The 18,552-nt window shown below is 53.0% G+C and overlaps 4 non-coding genes across 4 annotated transcripts; all 4 read left to right on the top strand.

Annotated features, from left to right (window-relative positions):
* Positions 1-6,187: 6,187 nt before the first annotated feature.
* trnat-agu (transfer RNA threonine (anticodon AGU)) lies at positions 6,188-6,260 on the top strand. Its single transcript has one exon. It is a non-coding gene; the product is annotated as a tRNA-Thr (tRNA).
* Positions 6,261-8,253: 1,993 nt separating this feature from the next.
* Positions 8,254-8,326, top strand: trnat-agu (transfer RNA threonine (anticodon AGU)). The gene has a single exon. It is a non-coding gene; the product is annotated as a tRNA-Thr (tRNA).
* Positions 8,327-14,496: 6,170 nt separating this feature from the next.
* Positions 14,497-14,569, top strand: trnat-agu (transfer RNA threonine (anticodon AGU)). Its single transcript has one exon. It is a non-coding gene; the product is annotated as a tRNA-Thr (tRNA).
* Positions 14,570-17,736: 3,167 nt separating this feature from the next.
* trnat-agu (transfer RNA threonine (anticodon AGU)) lies at positions 17,737-17,809 on the top strand. The gene has a single exon. It is a non-coding gene; the product is annotated as a tRNA-Thr (tRNA).
* The last annotated feature ends 743 nt before the right edge of the window (positions 17,810-18,552 follow it).

The following is an 18,552-nucleotide window of genomic DNA, read 5'->3' as shown; positions in this document are numbered from 1 at the left end:
CTGTCTCCCCTCCCTCTCTTTCAACTACACACTCTCACCCCCTCTCTTCCCTTCCCCCTCTGCCTTTTCCCTCTCCCTTTCCCTCTCCCTCTTCCCTCCCCGCCCCCCTCTTCCTCCTCTCTCTCTTTACCCTTTCTTTTCGGATTCTCCCCTTCTCCCTCTCTCTCCCCTTCCTTTCTCTCTCCCCTGCCCGTCCCTCTCTCTCCTGACCGTCTCTCCCCTTCCCCACTCTTTCTCTCCCCTCCCGCTGTCTCCCCTTCCCCTCTGTCTCATTCCTTCCCCCTTTCTCTCCCCTTCCCCTCTCTCTTTCTCCCTCTCTCCCCTCCCCATCTCTTTCCTCTTCCCCCTCTCTCTCACTCCTTCCACTCGCTCTTTTGCCTTCTCCCTCTCTTTCCTGCTCCTTCCCCTGTCTTTCCCAGAGCAGGTGTCTCCATAGCTCAGGGGTTGCAGCACTAGTCCCGTCAACCAGGGGTCGTGTGTTCAAATCTCACTGGGATTTGCTCAGCATTTAAATTCACTGTCAATTAACAAGGGCTTTAATTATAAATATTAAACAGCTCCGAGACCAAACCTGGAATTACAGGCTCCCCTCTCCTCTCCCTTCCCCATCGCAACCTGTTTTACAACTTTTATTCCTCTCTCTCCCTTTCCCGCTATCTTGTTTTCCCCGTTTCTCACTAATGCCCCTCTCTTCCCCTCTCTCCTCTCACTCTCTCTCCTTCCCCCTCTATCTCCCCTTCACCCACTCTTCCTCCTTCCCCTTCTCTCTTCTCCTCCCCCTCTCTACCTATCTCCCCTTCACGCTCTTACACACTCGTTACCCTTCTTCTCTCAATCCTACCCCTCTCTTTCCCCTTCCCCCTCTCTCTCACTCCTTCCCTTCTATCTCTCCCCTTCACCCTCTCTCTCATTACCTGCACTCTCTCCCCTTCCCCTCCCTCGCTTTCACCTTCCCCTCTCTCTCACTCCTTCTAGTCTCTCTTTTCCCTTCCCTTCTTTTTCCCACTCCTTCCTCTCTCTCCCTCTCTCTCCCCTTCCCCCTCTCTCTCCCCTTCCCCACTCTTTGCCCCCCCGCCTCTCTCATTCCTTCCTCTCTCACTCCCCCCTTTCCCCTCTCTCCCCTTCCCTCTCCACTTTCTTTCGCTCACTTGTCCTCCTCTCTCTCCTTTGTCCTCTTTCTTCTCTCTCTCTCCCCTCCCCCTCTCTCCATTACCTACTCTCTCCCGCCGATCGCTCCTTCCCTCTCTGCCTTTTCACTCGCCCTTTCCCTTTCCCCTCCCCTCTCATCCCTCCATCCTCTCTCGCTCTCTTTTCCCTTTCATTTCAGATTCTCCCCTTCTCCCTCTCTCTCCCCTTCCCCTTTCTCTCTCCCCTGCCTCCTCCCTCTCTTGCCTTCACATCTCTCTCCCCTTCCCCTCTCTCTCTCTCACTCGTTCCCTCTATTTCCCCTTCCCTCTCTAATTTCATTCTCTCCCCAGTCCTTCCCCCCCTTTCCTTTCTCCTCTGTCTTCCCTCTCTCTATCCCCTCCCCCTCTCTCCGCTACCCACTCTGTCTTTTCACTCTCCCTTTCCCTCTCCCATCCATTCTCTTTCCTTCCCTCCCTCCCCACCCCCACCCCCACCCCCACTCTCTCTCCCCTTCCCCTCTCTCTTCCTCCCTGTCTTCCCTTCCCCCTCTCTCTCACTCCTTCCCCTCCCTCTCCCCTTCCTCCTTTCTCTCACTCCTTCCCCTTTCTCTCCCCGTCTGCTCTCTCCCCTCCCCCTATCTCCCACTCCTTCCCCTCTCTCTCCCCCACTTCCACACTCTCTCTCTCTGTCCATCCCCTCCCTCTCTTTCCCCACCTCCCTCTCTTCCTCTCTCTCCGCTCCGGCTTTCTCTCCCCTTCCCCATTCCTCTCTCTCCCATTCTCCCCTCTCTCTCACTCCTTCCACTCTCTCTTTTCCCTTCCCCTCTCTTTCCTGCTCCTTCCCCTACCTGTCCCAGAGCAGGTGACTCCATAGCTCAGGGGTTAGAGCACTGGCATGGTAAACCAGGGGTCGTGAGTTTAAGTCTCTTTTGGGTCTACTCAAATTAGCTCAATATTTAAATTCACCAACAATTAACAGGGGCTTTAATTATAAATATTAAACATCTCCGAGACCGACACTGGAACAACAGGCTCCAGACACACCCTTCCCCCTCTCCTCTTCTCGTCTCTCTTACACTCTCTCCCCTTCCAAATCTCTGTCACCCTTCCCCCTCACAACCCATTCTACATCTTTTTACCCCTCTCTCCCTTTCCCACTATCTCACTTTCCCCTTCTCTCACTCATTCCCCTCTCCCTCCTTCCCCTTCCCTTGTCACAGCCTCGCTCCTTCCCCCTCTCTTCCCTTCCCCTCTCTCTCACTCCTTCATCAGTAGTGGGGAAAATGTTGGAATCAATTATTAAGGATGAAATAGCAGCACATTTGGAAAGCAGTGACAGGATCGGTCCAAGTCAGCATGGATTTATGAAAGGGAAATCATGCTTGACAAATCGTTTCGAATTTTTTGAGGATGTAACGAGCAGAGTGAACAAGGGAGAACCAGTGGATGTGGTGTATTTGGACTTTCAAAAGGCTTTTGATAAGGTCCCACACAAGAGATTGGTGTGCAAAATTAAAGCACATGTTATTGGGGGTAATGTACTGACGTGGATAGAGAACTGGTTGGCAGACAGGAAGCAGAGAGTCGGGATAAACGGGTCCTTTTCAGAATGGCAGGCAGTGACTAGTGGAGTGCCGCAGGGCTCAGTGCTGGGACCCCAGCTATTTACAATATACATAAACGATTGAGATGAAAGAATTGAGTGTAATATCTCCAAGTTTGCAGATGACACTAAGCTGGGTGGCAGTGTGAGCTGTGAGGAGGATGCTAAGAGGCTGCAGGGTGACTTGGACAGGTTAGTTGAGTGGGCAAATGCATGGCAGATGCAGTATAATGTGGATAAATGTGAGGTTATCTACTTTGGGGGCAAAACACGAAGACAGAATATTGTCTGAATGGTGACACATTAGGAAAAGGGGAGGTGCAACGAGACCTGGGTGTCATGGTACATCAGTCATTGAAAGTTGGCATGCAGGTACAGCAGGCGGTGAAGAAGGCAAATGGTATGTTGGCCTTCATAGCGAGGGGATTTGAGTATAGGAGCAGGGAGGTCTTACTGCAGTTGTACAGGGCCTTGGTGAGGCCTCACCTGGAATATTGTGTTCAGTTTTGGTCTCCTAATCTGAGGAAGGACATTCTTGCTATTGAGGGAGTGCAGCGAAGGTTCACCAGACTGATTCCCGGGATGGCGGGACTGACATATGAGGCGAGACTGGAGCAACTGGGCTTTTATACACGGGAGTTTAGAAGGATGAGAGGGGATCTCATAGAAACGTATAAGATTCTGATGGGACGGGACAGGTTAGATGCGGTTAGAATGTTCCCGATGTTGGGGAAGTCCAGAACCAGGGGTCACAGTCTAAGGATAAGGGGTAGACCATTTTGGACTGAGATGAGGAGAAACTTCTTCACTCAGAGAGTTGTTAACCTGTGGAGTTCCCTGCCGCAGAGAGTTGTTGAGGTCAGTTCATTGGATATATTTAAAAGGAGTTAGATGTGGCCCTTACTGCTAAAGGGATCAAGGGGTATGGAGAGAAAGCAGGAAAGGGGTACTGAGGTGAATGATCAGCCATGATCTTATTGAATGGTGGTGCAGGCTTGAAGGGCCGAATGGCCGACTCCTGCACCTATTTTCTATGTTTCTATGTTTCTATGTTTCTTCCCCCTCTATCTCCCCTCCCCCTCTCTCTCACTCCTTCCCCCTCTCTCTCCCCTCACCCTCTCTCTCCCCTTCCCCTCCCTCTCTTTCCCCTCCCGCACACCTCTCTCCCCTTCCCCTCTCTCTTCCTCCCTGTCTCCACTTCCCTCCCCTCTCTCTAACTCCTTCCCCTCTCTCTCTCTCTCACCTCTTTCCCCTCTCTCCCGTTCCCTTTCTCCTTTCACTCTCTCCCCATTCCTTCCCCTCTCTCTTTTCCCTTCCCCTCTCTTTCCTGCTCCTTCCCCTATCTTTCCCAGAGCAGGTGGTTCAAATCTCATTGGGGCCTACCCAAAATTAATTTAGTATTTAAATTCCCATCTCTAATTCATTATTCTCTATTCAGCCTCTGCCTCTTCACTCCTCCACCCCGTCCCGGTTATCTCTTTCTTTTCAGATTCTCCGCTTCTCCCTCTCTCTCTCTCCTTCCCCTCCCTCTATCTCCCCTTCCATTCTCCCCCCTCGCTCTCTCACTCCTTCCCTCTCTCTCTCCTTAATCTCGCTTTCTCCTTTCCCTCTCTCTCTCCCCTGCCCGTCTTTCTTCCTCCCTGTCTCCCCTTCCCCGTCTCTCTCCCTCACTTCCACTATCTCATTCCCCTTATCCTAGATCACTTTCCCCTCCCCCTTCTCTCTCTCCACTTCCCTTCTCTCTTCCTCCCTGTCTCTCCTTCCCCCCTTTCTCACTCCTTCCCCTCACTCTCTCCCCTTCCCGCTATCTCACTTTCTCTGTGCCTCACTCATTCCCCTGGCCCTCCATCCCCTCCACATCTCCCTCTCTGTCTCCCCTCCCCCTCCCCCTCTCTCTCTCCCCACTCTCTCCCCTTCCCCCTCTGCCTTGTCACTCTCCCTTTCCCTCTCCCTCTTCCCTCCCCTCCCCCTCTTCCTCCTTTCTCTCTCTCTCTTTACCCTTTCTTTTCCGATTCTCCCCTTCTCTCTCTCTCCCCTTACTTTCTCTCTCCCCTGCCTCCTCCCTCTCTCGCCTTCCCCTGTCTCTCGCTCCTTCCCCTCCGCTTCCGCCTCTCTCTTCCTCCCTGTCTCCCCTTCCCCCTCGCTCCCTCACTCCTTCCCCTCTCTCTTTCCCCTTCCCCTCTCTTTCTGACTCTTTTCCCGCTCTCTCCCTCACTTCCACTATCTCATTCCTCGTATCCTAGATCTCTTTCCCCTCCCCCTTCTCTCTCTCCAGTTCCCCTCTCTCTTCCTCCCTGTCTCTCTGTCATATATGTAACCTCCATGTAACACCACTGCAATACTGAATAGACTTAAGCAATGCACATCTTGACCACAGGGGGCGAACTTGTGGGAGACACTCCTTACCTGGTCGTCCAGGTACATAAAGGGAGGTCCCACGCAGGGTCATCACCTCTTGGTCCTGTGAATAAAGCTACAGGTCATGGAGTGACCTAGTCCACAGAATTTGCCTCGTGTGGGTTTTGTGCCATTGAGAAAGAACTTTACGCTCTCATTCCCCACCTTTCTCACTCAATCCCTTCTCTCCTTCCCCCCTTTCTCACTCCTTCCCCTCACTCTCTCCCCTTCCCGCAATCTCACTTTCCCCGTGCCTCACTTATTCCCCTCGCCCTCCATACCCTCCACATCTCCCTCTCTGTCTCCCCTCCCCCTCTCTCTCTCTCCCCCTCTCTCCCTTTCCCCCTCTGCCTTTTCACTCTCCCTTTCCCTCTCCCTCTCTCCTCCCCTCCCCTCTCTTCCTCCTCTCTCTCTCTCTTTTTACCCTTTCTTTTCGGATTCTCCCCTTCTCCCTCTCTCTCCCCTTCCTTTCTCTCTCCCCGCCTCCTCCTTCTCTTTCCTTCCCCTCTCGCTCTCCTTCCCCTCTCTCTCACTCCTTCCCCACTCTTTCCCGTTCCCCCTCTCTATCACTCCTTCCCCTCTCTTTCCTGTCCCCCTCTCTCCGCTGCCCACTTTCACATCCCCTCTGCCTTTTCACTCTCCCTTTCCCTCTCCCGTCCCCTCTCTTTCCTCCCCTCCCTCACTCCCCTCCGTCTCTCCCCTTCCCCTCTCTTTTCCTCCCTGTCACTCCTTCCCCCTCTCTCTCACTCCTTCCCCACTCTCTCCCCTTCCCCTTTCTCTCAATCCTTCCAATTGCTCTTTCCCCTTCCCCTTCTCTCTCTCCCCTTCCCCTCTCTCCTCCTCCCTGTCTCCCCTTCCCCCTCTCTCTCACTCCGTCCCTTCCCTCTCTCCCCTTCCCCCTCTCTCTCACTCCGTCCCCTCCCTCTCTCACTCCTTCCACGCTCGCTTTTCCCTTACCCCTCCCTCTCTCTCTCCCCTTCCCTCTCTCTCACTCCTTCCACTCTCTCTTTTCCCTTCCCCTCTCTTTCCTGCTCCTTCCCCTGTCTTTCCCAAAGCAGGTGGCTCCATAGCTCAGGGGTTAGAGCACTGGTCTAGTAAACCACGGGTCATGAGTTCAAATCTCATTGGGGCCTACTCAATATTTAAATTTGCTGTCAATTAACCAGGGCTTTAATTATAAATATTAAACAGCTCTGAGACCAATCCTTCAACAACAGATTCTCGTCTGTCTGACACTCTCTCTCCCCTTCCAAATCTCTCTCTCCCTTCCCCATCACGACCCGTTCTACATCTTTTTACCCCTCTATCCCTTTCCCACTATCTCGCTTTCCTCATCTCTCACTCTGTTGTGTATCTGTAAAACTTGCTCTCCCATGTTCCGCCACCAGGGAGTTCATCCCCTGAAGTCCCAAGGGATTCCATTGGGAGCACTGTGTATAAGCCGCCCCTAAGGCCTGTTTCTCACTCTGGAGTGTCTTATTAAAGACTGAGGTCACTGTTACTGTAACCTCCCTGTGTGCAATCTCATCTGTGTTAGGAACACAATACACCCATTCCCCTCTCTGTCACTCCATCCCCTCCCCCCTCTCTCTGTCTCCCCTCCCTCTCTTTCCACTACCCACTCTCACCCCCTCTCTTCCCTTCCCCCTCTGCCTTTTCCCTCTCCCTTTCCCTCTCCCTCTGACCTCCCCACCCCCCTCTTCCTCCTCTCTCTCTTTACCCTTTCTTTTGGGATTCTCCCCTTCTCCCTCTCTCTCCCCTTCCTTTCTCTCTCCCCTGCCCCTCCCTCTCTCTCCTGACCGTCTCTCGCCTTCCCCCTCTCTCTCACTCCTTCCCCTCCCTCTCCCCTTCCCCCTCTCTCTCACTCCTTCCCCTTTCTCTCCCCTTACGCTCTCTCCGCTCCCACTCTCTCCCACTCCTTCCCCTCTCTCCCCCCCGCCCTTCCACGCTCCCTCTCTGTCCATCCCCTCCCTCTCTTTCCCCAACTCCCTCTTTTCGCCCCTCTCTCTCTCCCCTTCCCCCTCTCTCTCCCTCCTTCCACTTTCTCTTTTCCCTTCCCCTCTCTTTCCTGCTCCTTCCCCTGTGTTCCCCAGAACAGATGGCTCCATAGCTAAGGGGTTAGAGCACTGGTTTCGTAAACCAGTGGTAGTGTGTTCAAATCTCACTGGGGTCGTTCAAAATTAGCTCAGCATTTAAATTCACTGTCAATTAACAAGGGCTCTAATTATAAATTTTAAACAGCTCTGAGACCAAACATGAAATTACAGGCTCTCTTTCTCCCTTCCCCATCGCAACCTGTTTTACAACTTTTTTTCCTCTCTCTCCCTTTCCCTCTTTTTCCCACTCCTTACTCTCTCTCCCTCTCTCTCCCCTTCCCCCTCTCTCTCCCCTTCCCCACTCTTTGCCCCCTCGCCTCTCTCATTCCTTCCTCTCTCACTCCCCACTTTCCCCTCTCTCCCCTTCCCTCTCCACTTTCTTTCGCTCACTTGTCCTCCTCTCTCTCCTTTGTCCTCTTTCTTCTCTCTCTCTCCCCTCCCCCTCTCTCCATTACCTACTCTCTCCCTCCGATCGCTCCTTCCCTCTCTGCCTTTTCACTCGCCCTTTCCCTTCCCCTCCCCTCTCACCCCTCCCTCCTCTCTCGCTCTCTTTTCCCTTTCATTTCAGATTCTCCCCTTCCCCTCCCTCTCTCTCCCCTTCCCCTTTCTCTCTCCCCTGCCTCCTCCCTCTCTTGCCTTCACATCTCTCTCCCCTTCCCCTCTCTCTCACTCATTCCCTCTATTTCCCCTTCCCTCTCTCACTCCTACCCCTCTCTCCCTCCACTTCCCCTCTATCTTCCCGCTCTATCTTCGCCCCTCGAGGGACAGAGTGAAAAGGTGAGAGACAGAAAGAAAGAGAGTGAGATTGAGAGAGACAGAGAGACAGAGAGATTGGGACAGAGTGTGACTGAGTTGCCTTGGGATGTTTTACTACGTGAAAGACCCGATATATCGATGTTGAGAGGCGAATATTGAAGAGACGGAGGCAGGAGTCTGGGGGATGAGACACAATCTGAGCGTTTCACTGACCCCTCCTCATTCTTCAAACACACAGCACTAACTGGGGAATGACCCACAGCCCAGAGCAGGTGGTTCCATAGCTCAGGGGTTAGAGCACTGGTCTAGTAAACCAGGGGTCGTGGGTTCAAATCTCACTGGGACCTTTGCATAATTAATTTAGTATTTAAATTCCCATCTCTAATTTGTTATTCTCTCTTCCGCCTCTGACTCTCCATTCCCAGCTGCCTCTTCCTTTTCAGATTCTCCCTCTCTCACTCTCTCACACCTTCCCCTCTCTCTTCCCTTCCACTCACTGTCTCCCCTTCCCTCTCTTATTTCATTCTCTCTCCTCTCCTTACCCCCTCTCTCCTTCCTCCTCTATCTTCCCTCCCTCTATCCCCTCCCCCTCTCTCCGCTACCCACTCTCTCACCCCCTCTGCCTTTTCCCTCTCCCGTCCTCTCTCTTTCCTCCCCTCCCTCCCTCCCCACCCCCACTCTCTCTCCCCTTCCCCTCTCTCTTCCTCCCTGTCTTCCCTTCCCTCTCTCTCCCACTCCTTCCCCTTTCTCTCCCCTTAGGCTCTCTCCCCTCCCCCTCTCTCCCAATCCTTCCCCTCTCTCCCCCCCCGCTTCCACACTCTCTCTCTCTGTCCTTCCCCTCCCTCTCTTTCCCCACCTCCCTCTCTTCCTCTCTCTCTCCCCTCCGCTCTCTCTCCCCTTCCCCATTCCTCTCTCTCCCATTCTCCCCTCTCTCTCACTCCTTCCACTCTCTCTTTTCCCTTCCCCTCTCTTTCCTGCTCCTTCCCCGACCTGTCCCAGAGCGGGTGACTCCATAGCTCAGGGGTTAGAACACGGGTCTTGTAAACCAGGGGTCGTGAGTTTCAGTCTCTTTGGGGTCTACTCAAATTAGCTCAGTATTTAAATTCACCGTCAATTAACAGCAGCTTTAATTATAAATATTAATCAGCTCCGAGACCGACACTGGAACAACAGGCTCCACTCACACCCTTCCCCCTCTCCTCTTCTCGTCTCTCTTACACTCTCTCTCCCCTTCCAAATCTCTCTCCCTTCCCCATCACGACCCGTTCTACATCTTTTTACCCCTCTCTCACTTTCCCACTATCTCGCTTTCCCCTTCTCTCACTCATTCCCCTCTCCCTCCTTCCCCTTCCCTTGTCACAGCCTCGCTCCTTGCCCCTCTCTCTCCCCTTACCCTCTCTCTCACTCCTTCATCAGTCGTGGGGAAAATGTTGGAATCAATTATTAAGGATGAAATAGCAGCACAGTTGGAAAGCAGTGACAGGATCGGTCCAAGTCAGCATGGATTTATGAAAGGGAAATCATGCTTGACAAATCTTTTCGAATTTTTTGAGGATGTAACAAGCAGAGTGAACAAGGGAGAACCAGTGGATGTGGTGTATATGGACTTTCAAAAGGCTTTTGATAAGGTCCCACGCAAGAGATTGGTGTGCAATATTAAAGCACATGTTATTGGGGGTAATGCACTGACGTGGATAGAGAACTGGTTGGCAGACAGGAAGCAGAGAGTCGGGATAAACAGGTCCTTTTCAGAATGGCAGGCAGTGACTAGTGGAGGGCTCAGTGCTGGGACCCCAGCTCTTTACAATATACATTAACGATTGAGATGAAAGAATTGAGTGTAATATCTCCAAGTTTGCAGATGACACTAAACTGGCTGGCAGTGTGAGCTGTGAGGAGGATGCTAAGAGGCTGCAGGGTGATTTGGACAGGTTAGGTGAGTGGGCAAATACATGGCAGATGCAGTATAATGTGGATAAATGTGAGGTTATCCACTTTGGGGGCAAAACACGAAGACAGAATATTATCTGAATGGTGACAGATTAGGAAAAGGGGAGGTGCAACGAGACCTGGGTGTCATGGTTCATCAGTCATTGAAAGTTGGCATGCAGGTACAGCAGGCGGTGAAGAAGTCAAATGGTATGTTGGCCTTCATAGCTCGGGGATTTGAGTATAGGAGCAGAGAGGTCTTACTGCAGTTGTACAGGGCCTTGGTGAGGCCTCACCTGGAATATTGTGTTCAGTTTTGGTCTCCTAATCTGAGGAAGGACATTCTTGCTATTGAGGGAGTGCAGCGAAGGTTCACCAGACTGATTCCCGGGATGGCGGGACTGACATATGAGGCGAGACTGGAGCAACTGGGCTTTTATACACGGGAGTTTCGAAGGATGAGAGGGGATCTCATAGAAACGTATAAGATTCTGATGGGACGGGACAGGTTAGATGCGGTTAGAATGTTCCTGATGTTGGGGAAGTCCAGAACCAGGGATCACAGTCTGAGGATAAGGGGTAGACCATTTAGGACTGAGATGAGGAGAAACTTCTTCACTCAGAGAGTTGTTAACCTGTGGAATTCCCTGCCACAGAGAGTTGTTGAGGTCAGTTCATTGGATATATTTAAGAAGGAGTTAGATGTGGCCCTTACTGCTAAAGGGATGAAGGGGTATGGAGAGAAAGCAGGAAAGGGGTACTGAGGGAATGATCAGCCATGATCTTATTGAATGGTGGTGCAGGCTCGAAGGGCCGAATGGCCTACTCCTGCACCTATTTTCTATGTTTCTATGTTTCTATGTTTCTTCCCCCTCTATCTCCCCTCCCCCTCTCTCTCACTCCTTCCCCCTCTATCTCCCCTCCACTTCTCTCTCACTCCTTCCCCCTCTCTCTCCCCTCACCCTCTCTCTCCCCTTCCATACTCTCTCTCCCCTTCCCCTCCCTCTCTTTCCCCTCCCTCCCACCTCTCTCCCCTTCCCCTCTCTGTTCCTCCCTGTCTCCACTTCCTTCCCCTCTCTCTAACTCCTTCCCCTCTCTCTCTCTCACCTCTTTCCCCTCTTTCCCTTCCCTTTCTCCTTTCACTCTCTCCCCATTCCTTCCCCTCTCTCTTTTCCCTTCCCCTCTCTTTCCTGCTCCTTCCCCTATCTTTCCCAGAGTAGGTGGTTCAAATCTCATTGGGGCCTACCCAAAATTAATTTAGTATTTAAGTTCCCATCTCTAATTCATTATTCTCTCTTCAGCCTCTGCCTCTTCAGTCCTCCACACCGTCCCGGTTATCTCTTTCTTTTCAGATTCTCAGCTTCTCCCTCTCTCTCTCTCCTTCCCCTCTCTCTATCTCCCCTTCCATTCTGCCCCCTCGCTCTCTCACTCCTTCCCTCTCTCTCTCCTTAATCTCGCTTTCTCCTTTCCCTCTCTCTCTCCCCTGCCCGTCTTTCTTCCTCCCTGTCTCCCCTTCCCCGTCTCTCTCCCTCACTTCCACTATCTCATTCCCCTTATCCTAGATCACTTTCCCCTCCCCCTTCTCTCTCTCCACTTCCCTTCTCTCTTCCTCCCTGTCTCTCCTTCCCCCCTTTCTCACTCCTTCCCCACACTCTCTCCCCTTCCCGCTATCTCACTTTCTCTGTGCCTCACTCATTCCCCTGGCCTTCCATCCCATCCACATCCATCTCTCTGTCTCCCCTCCCCCTCTCCCTCTCTCTCTCCCCACTCTCTCCCCTTCCCCCTCTGCCTTTTCACTCTCCCTTTCCCTCTCCCTCTTCCCTCCCCTCCCCCTCTTCCTCCTTTCTCTCTCTCTCTTTACCCTTTCTTTTCCGATTCTCCCCTTCTCTCTCTCTCCCCTTACTTTCTCTCTCCCCTGCCTCCTCCCTCTCTCGCCTTCCCCTCTCTCTCGCTCCTTCCCCTCTCTCTCTCACTCCTTCCCCATTTTTTCCACTTCCCCCTCTCTATCACTCCTTCCCCTCTCTTTCCTGTCCCCCTCTTTCCGCTGCCCACTTTCACACTCCCTCTGCCCTTTCACTCTCCCTTTCCCTTTCCCGCCCCCTCTCTATCCTCCCCTCCCTCCCTCCCTCCCCTCCATCTCTCCACTTCCCCTCTCTCTTCCTCCCTGTCTCCCCTTGCCCCTCTCTCTCACTCCTTCCACTCTCTCTTTTCCCTTCCCCTCTCTTTCCTGCTCCTTCCCCTATCTTTTTTAGCGCAGGTGGCTCCATAGCTCAGGGGTTAGAGCACTGGTCTCGGAAACCTGGGGTAGTGTGTTCAAATCTCACTGGGGTTGCTCAAAATTAGCTCAGTATTTAAATTCACTGTCAATTAACAAGGGCTTTAATTACAAATATTAAACAGCTCTGAGACCGACCCGAGAACAACAGTCTCGCCCATCACGACCCATTCTACATCTTTTTCCCACTATCCCGCTTTCCCTGTCTCTCACTCATTCCCCTCTCCCCCTTTTCCCCTCCCAACGCCTCAATCTCTCCCCAACCACTTTCTTCCCCCACTCTCCGTCTCCGCTCGTCTCTCCCCTCCCTCCTCTATCTCTCTCTTTTCCCTTTCCTTTCAGATTTTCCCCTTCTCCCTCTCTCTCCCATTCCCCTCTCTCTATCTCCCCTTCCATTCTCTTCCTCGCTAACTCAAACCTTCCCTCTCTCTCCCCTTAACCTCTCATTCCCCTTTCCCTTTCTCTCTCTCCCCTTCCCCTCTCTTTGTGCATTTTTCCCCTCTCTCTCCCTCACATCCACGATCTCATTCTCCTTATCCTAGATCTCTTTCCCCTCCCCCTTCTCTCTCTCCAGTTCCCCTCTCTCTTCCTCCATGTCTCTCCTTCCCCCCTTTCTCACTCCTTCCCCTCACTCTCTCCCTTTCCCGCTATCTCACTTTCTCTGTGCCTCACTCATTCCCTTTGCCCTCCATCCCATCCACATCTCCCTCTCTGTCTCCCCTCCCCCTCTCTCTCTCTCCCCCCTCTCTCCCCTTCCCCCTCTGCCTTTTCACTCTCCCTTTCCCTCTCCCTCTTCCCTCCCCTCCCCCTCTTCCTCCTTTCTCTCTCTCTCTTTACCCTTTCTTTTCCGATTCTCCCCTTCTCTCTCTCTCCCCTTACTTTCTCTCTCCCCTGCCTCCTCCCTCTCTCGCCTTCCCCTCTCTCTCGCTCCTTCCCCTCCGCTTCCGCCTCTCTCTTCCTCCCTGTCTCCCCTTCCCCCTCGCTCCCTCACTCCGTCCCCTCTCTCTTTCCCCTTCCCCTCTCTTTCCGACTCTTTTCCCGCTCTCTCCCTCACTTCCACTATCTCATTCCTCGTATCCTAGATCTCTTTCCCCTCCCCCTTCTCTCTCTCCAGTTCCCCTCTCTCTTCCTCCCTGTCTCTCTGTCATATGTGTAACCTCCATGTAACACCACTGCAATACTGAATAGACTTAAGCAATGCACATCTTGACCACTGGGGGCGAACTTGTGGGAGACACTCCTTACCTGGTCGTCCAGGTACATAAAGGGAGGTCCCACGCAGGGTCATCACCTCTTGGTCCTGTGAATAAAGGTACAGGTCATGGAGTGACCTAGTCCACAGAATTTGCCTCGTGTGGGTTTTGTGCCATTGAGAAAGAACTTTACGCTCTCATTCCCCACATTTCTCACTCAATCCCTTCTCTCCTTCCCCCCTTTCTCACTCCTTCCCCTCACTCTCTCCCATTCCCGCTATCTCACTTTCCCCGTGCCTCACTCATTCCCCTCGCCCTCCATACCCTCCACATCTCCCTCTCTGTCTCCCCTCCCCCTCTCTCTCTCTCCCCCTCTCTCCCTTTCCCCCTCTGCCTTTTCACTCTCCCTTTCCCTCTCCCTCTCTCCTCCCCTCCCCTCTCTTCCTCCTCTCTCTCTCTCTTTTTACCCTTTCTTTTCGGATTCTCCCCTTCTCCCTCTCTCTCCCCTTCCTTTCTCTCTCCCCTGCCTCCTCCTTCTCTTTCCTTCCCCTCTCGCTCTCCTTCCCCTCTCTCTCACTCCTTCCCCACTCTTTCCCGTTCCCCCTCTCTATCACTCCATCCCCTCTCTTTCCTGTCCCCCTCTCTCCACTGCCCACTTTCACATCCCCTCTGCCTTTTCACTCTCCCTTTCCCTCTCCCGTCCCCTCTCTTTCCACCCCTCCCTCACTCCCCTCCGTCTCTCCCCTTCCCCTCTCTTTTCCTCCCTGTCACCCCTTCCCCCTCTCTCTCACTCCTTCCCCACTCTCTCCCCTTCCCCTTTCTCTCAATCCTTCCAATTGCTCTTTCCCCTTCCCCTTCTCTCTCTCCCCTTCCCCTCTCTCCTCCTCCCTGTCTCCCCTTCCCCCTCTCTCTCACTCCGTCCCTTCCCTCTCTCCCCTTCCCCCTCTCTCTCACTCCGTCCCCTCCCTGTCTCCCCTTCCCCCTCTCTCACTCCTTCCACGCTCGCTTTTCCCTTACCCCTCCCTCTCTCTCTCCCCTTCCCTCTCTCTCACTCCTTCCACTCTCTCTTTTTCCTTCCCCTCTCTTTCCTGCTCCTTCCCCTATCTTTCCCAAAACAGGTGGCTCCATAGCTCAGGGGTTAGAGCACTGGTCTAGTAAACCAGGGGTCGTGAGTTCAAATCTCATTGGGGCCTACTCAATATTTAAATTTGTTGTCAATTAACCAGGGCTTTAATTATAAATATTAAACAGCTCTGAGACCAATCCTTCAAAAACAGGTTCTCGTCTGTCTTACACTCTCTCTCCCTTCCCCATCACGACCCGTGCTACATCTTTTTACCCCTCTCTCCCTTTCCCACTATCTCACTTTCCTCATCTCTCACTCTGTTGTGTATCTGTAAAACTTGCTCTCACATGTTCCGCCACCAGGGAGCTCATCCCCTGAAGTCCCAAGGGATTCCATTGGGAGCACTGTGTATAAGTCGCCCCTAAGGCCTGTTCCTCACTCTGGAGAGTCTTATTAAAGACTGAGGTCACTGTTACTGCAACCTCCCTGTGTGCAGTCTCATCTGTGTTAGGAACACAATACACTCATTCCCCTCTCTGTCACTCCATCCCCTCCCCCCTCTCTCTGTCTCCCCTCCCCCTCTTTCCACTACCCACTCTCACCCCCTCTCTTCCCTTCCCCCTTTGCCTTTTCCCTCTCCCTTTCCCTCTCCCTCTGACCTCCCCAACCCCCTCTTCCTCCTCTCTCTCTTTACCCTTTCTTTTGGCATTCTCCCCTTCTCCCTCTCTCTCCCCTTCCTTTCTCTCTCCCCTGCCCCTCCCTCTCTCTCCTGACCGTCTCTCCCCTTCCCCACTCTTTCTCTCCCCTCCTGCTGTCTCCCCTTCCCCTCTGTCTCATTCCTTCCCCCTCTCTCTCACCTTCCCCCTCTCTCTCACCTTCCCCCTCTCTCTCACTCCTTCTAGTCTCTCTTTTCCCTTCCCCTCTTTTTCCCACTCCTTCCTCTCTCTCCCTCTCTCTCCCCTTCCCCCTCTCTCTCCCCTTCCCCACTCTTTGCCTCCCCGCCTCTCTCATTCCTTCCTCTCTCACTCCCCGCTTTCCCCTCTCTCCCCTTCCCTCTCCACTTTCTTTCACTCACTTGTCCTCCTCTCTCTCCTTTGTCCTCTTTCTTCTCTCTCTCTCCCCTCCCCCTCTCTCCATTACCTACTCTCTCCCTCCAATCGCTCCTTCCCTCTCTGCCTTTTCACTCGCCCTTTCCCTTTCCCCTCCCCTCTCACCCCTCCCTCCACTCTCGCTCTCTTTTCCCTTTCATTTCAGATTCTCCCCTTCTCCCTCTCTCTCCCCTTCCCCTTTCTCTCTCCCCTGCCTCCTCCCTCTCTTGCCTTCACATCTCTCTCCCCTTCCCCTCTCTCTCTCTCACTCGTTCCCTCTATTTCCCCTTCCCTCTCTCACTCCTACCCCTCTCTCCCTCCACTTCCCCTCGCTCTCTTCCCCTCCCTCTCTCTCCCCTTCCCCTCCCTCTCTCTCCACTTCCCCCTCTCTCTCACTCCTTCCACGTTCTCTTTTCCCTACCCCTCTCTTCCCTGCTCCTTCCCGTCTTTCCCAGAGCAGGTGGCTCCATAGCTCAGGGGTTAGAGCACTGCTCCAGTAAACCAGGAGTCGTGAGTTCAAATCTTCCTGGATCCTTCACAAAATTAGCTCCGTATTTAAATTATTAAGTGTGTCAAATGTAAATATTAAACTGCTTTGAGACTGACCTTGGAACAACAGTATTCTTTCACTCTGCCTTTCCCATCATGACATCTTTTCCTGCTATCTCACTTCCCCTGTGTCTCACTCATTCAGAGAAACACAGAAACATGTAAAATAGGAGCAGGAGCAGGCCATTCGGTCCTTCGAGCCTGCACCACCATTCAATATGATCATGGCTGATCCTCTATCCCAACACCATATTCCTGCTTACCTCCCCATACCCCTTGATGCCTTTCGTGTCTAGAAATCGATCTGTCTCCCTCTTAAATATATTCAGTGACTTGGCCTCCACAGCCTTCTGTGGTAGAGAATTCCACAGGTTCACCACCCTCTGAGTGAAAACATTTCTCCTCATCTTGCTCCTAAATTTCCTACCCCGTATCCTGAGACTGTGTGACCCCTTGTTCTAGACTTCCCAGCCCCCGGGGAAACATCCTCCCCACATCCAGTCTGTCCAACCCCGTCAGAATTTTATACCTTTCAATCAGATCCCCTCTCATTCTTCTAAACTCCAGTGAATACAGGCCCAGTCGACCCAATCTCTCCTCATACCACAGTCCTGCCATCCCAGGAATCAGTCTGGTGAACCTTCGCTGCACTCCCTCTATGGCAAGTGTATCCTTCCTTAGGTAAGGAGACCAAAACTGTACACAATACTCCAGGTGTGGTCACACCAAGGCCCTGTATAACTGGAGTAAGACATCCTTGCTCCTGTACTCAAACCCTCTTGCAATGAAGGCCAACGTACCATTTGCCTTCCTAACTGCTTGCTGCACCTGCATGGCTGCTTTCAATGACTCTCCCCTCCAACTCTCTCCCTTTCCCGTTCTCTCCCCTTCCCCTCTCTCCCCTTCCCCTCTCTCTCTCACTCCTTACCCCACTCCCCACAACCTCTCTTTCCCCTTTCCCCCTTCTCTCTCCCCTGCCCCTCTTTCTTCCTCTCTCTCTTTTCCCTTCCCCTATCTCCTTCTCCATCCCCTCTATTTCAAATTGCTTACCCTCTCTCTCTCCTCTTCCCCCTCTCTCGCTCCCCTTCTCCCTCTCTCTCTCCGTATTCCTCTCTCTCTCTTCCCTTCCCCTCTCTCTCACTCCTTTCCCTCTTCCTTTTCATTTTCTCCCCTCCTCTCTCTCGCCTCCCTCTGCTTCTCCCTCGCCTCCCCTGTCTCCACTCCCCTCCCTCATCCCTTTCCCTCCTTCCCTCACTCTCACTCTCCCCTGTCCCATCAGACTCTCCCCCTCCCCACCTCTCCCATTGCCCCCTCTCTCTCCCATTCCCCCCCTCTCTCTCCCCTTCTCCCTCTCTCCCCTTCCCCCGCTCTATCTTCGCCCCTCGAGGGACAGAGTGAAAAGGTGAGAGACAGAAAGAAAGAGAGTGAGATTGAGAGAGACAGAGAGGCAGAGAGAGATTGAGGCAGAGTGTGACTGAGTTGCCTTGGGATGTTTTACTATGTGAAAGACCCGATATATCGATGTTGAGAGGTGAATATTGAAGAGACGGAGGCAGGAGTCTGGGGGATGAGACACAATCTGAGCGTTTCACTGACCCCTCCTCATTCTTCAAACACACAGCACTAATTGGGGAATGACCCACAACCCAGGGCAGGTGGTTCCATAGCTCAGGGGTTAGAGCACTGGTCTAGTAAACCAGGGGTCGTAGGTTCAAATCTCACTGGGACCTTTGCATAATTAATTTAGTATTTAAATTCCCATCTCTAATTTGTTATTCTCTCTTCCGCTTCTGACTCTCCATTCCCAGCTGCCTTTTCCTTTTCAGATTCTCCCCTTCTCACTCTCTCACTCTCTCACACCTTCCCCTCTCTCTTCCCTTCCACTCACTGTCTCCCCTTCCCTCTCTTATTTCATTCTCTCTCCTCTCCTTCCCCCCTCTCTCCTTCCTCCTCTATCTTCCCTCCCTCTATCCCCTCCCCCTCTCTCCGCTACCCACTCTCTCACCCCCTCTGCCTTTTCCCTCTCCCGTCCTCTCTCTTTCCTCCCCTCCCTCCCTCCCCACCCCCACTCTCTCTCCCCTTCCCCTCTCTCTTCCTCCCTGTCTTCCCTTCCCTCTCTCTCTCACTCCTTCCCCTTTCTCTCCCCTTCTGCTCTCTCCCCTCCCCCTCTCTCCCAATCCTTCCCCTCTCTTCCCCCCGCTTCCACACTCTCTCACTCTGTCCATCCCCTCCCTCTCTTTCCCCACCTCCCTCTCTTCCTCTCTCTCTCCCCTCCGCTCTCTCTCCCCTTCCCCATTCCTCTCTCTCCCATTCTCCCCTCTCTCCCACTCCTTCCACTCTCTCTTTTCCCTTCCCCTCTCTTTCCTGCTCCTTCCCCGACCTGTCCCAGAGCGGGTGACTCCATAGCTCAGGGGTTAGAGCACTGGCATGGTAAACCAGGGGTCGTGAGTTTAAGTCTCTTTGGGGTCTACTC

The sequence above is a fragment of the Pristiophorus japonicus genome, unplaced genomic scaffold (genome assembly GCF_044704955.1).
Source record: "Pristiophorus japonicus isolate sPriJap1 unplaced genomic scaffold, sPriJap1.hap1 HAP1_SCAFFOLD_592, whole genome shotgun sequence".
Taxonomy (NCBI): Eukaryota; Metazoa; Chordata; class Chondrichthyes; family Pristiophoridae; genus Pristiophorus; species Pristiophorus japonicus.
The sequence above is the reverse complement of the archived record's forward strand: the minus strand, read 5'-3'. Positions and strand labels throughout refer to the sequence as shown.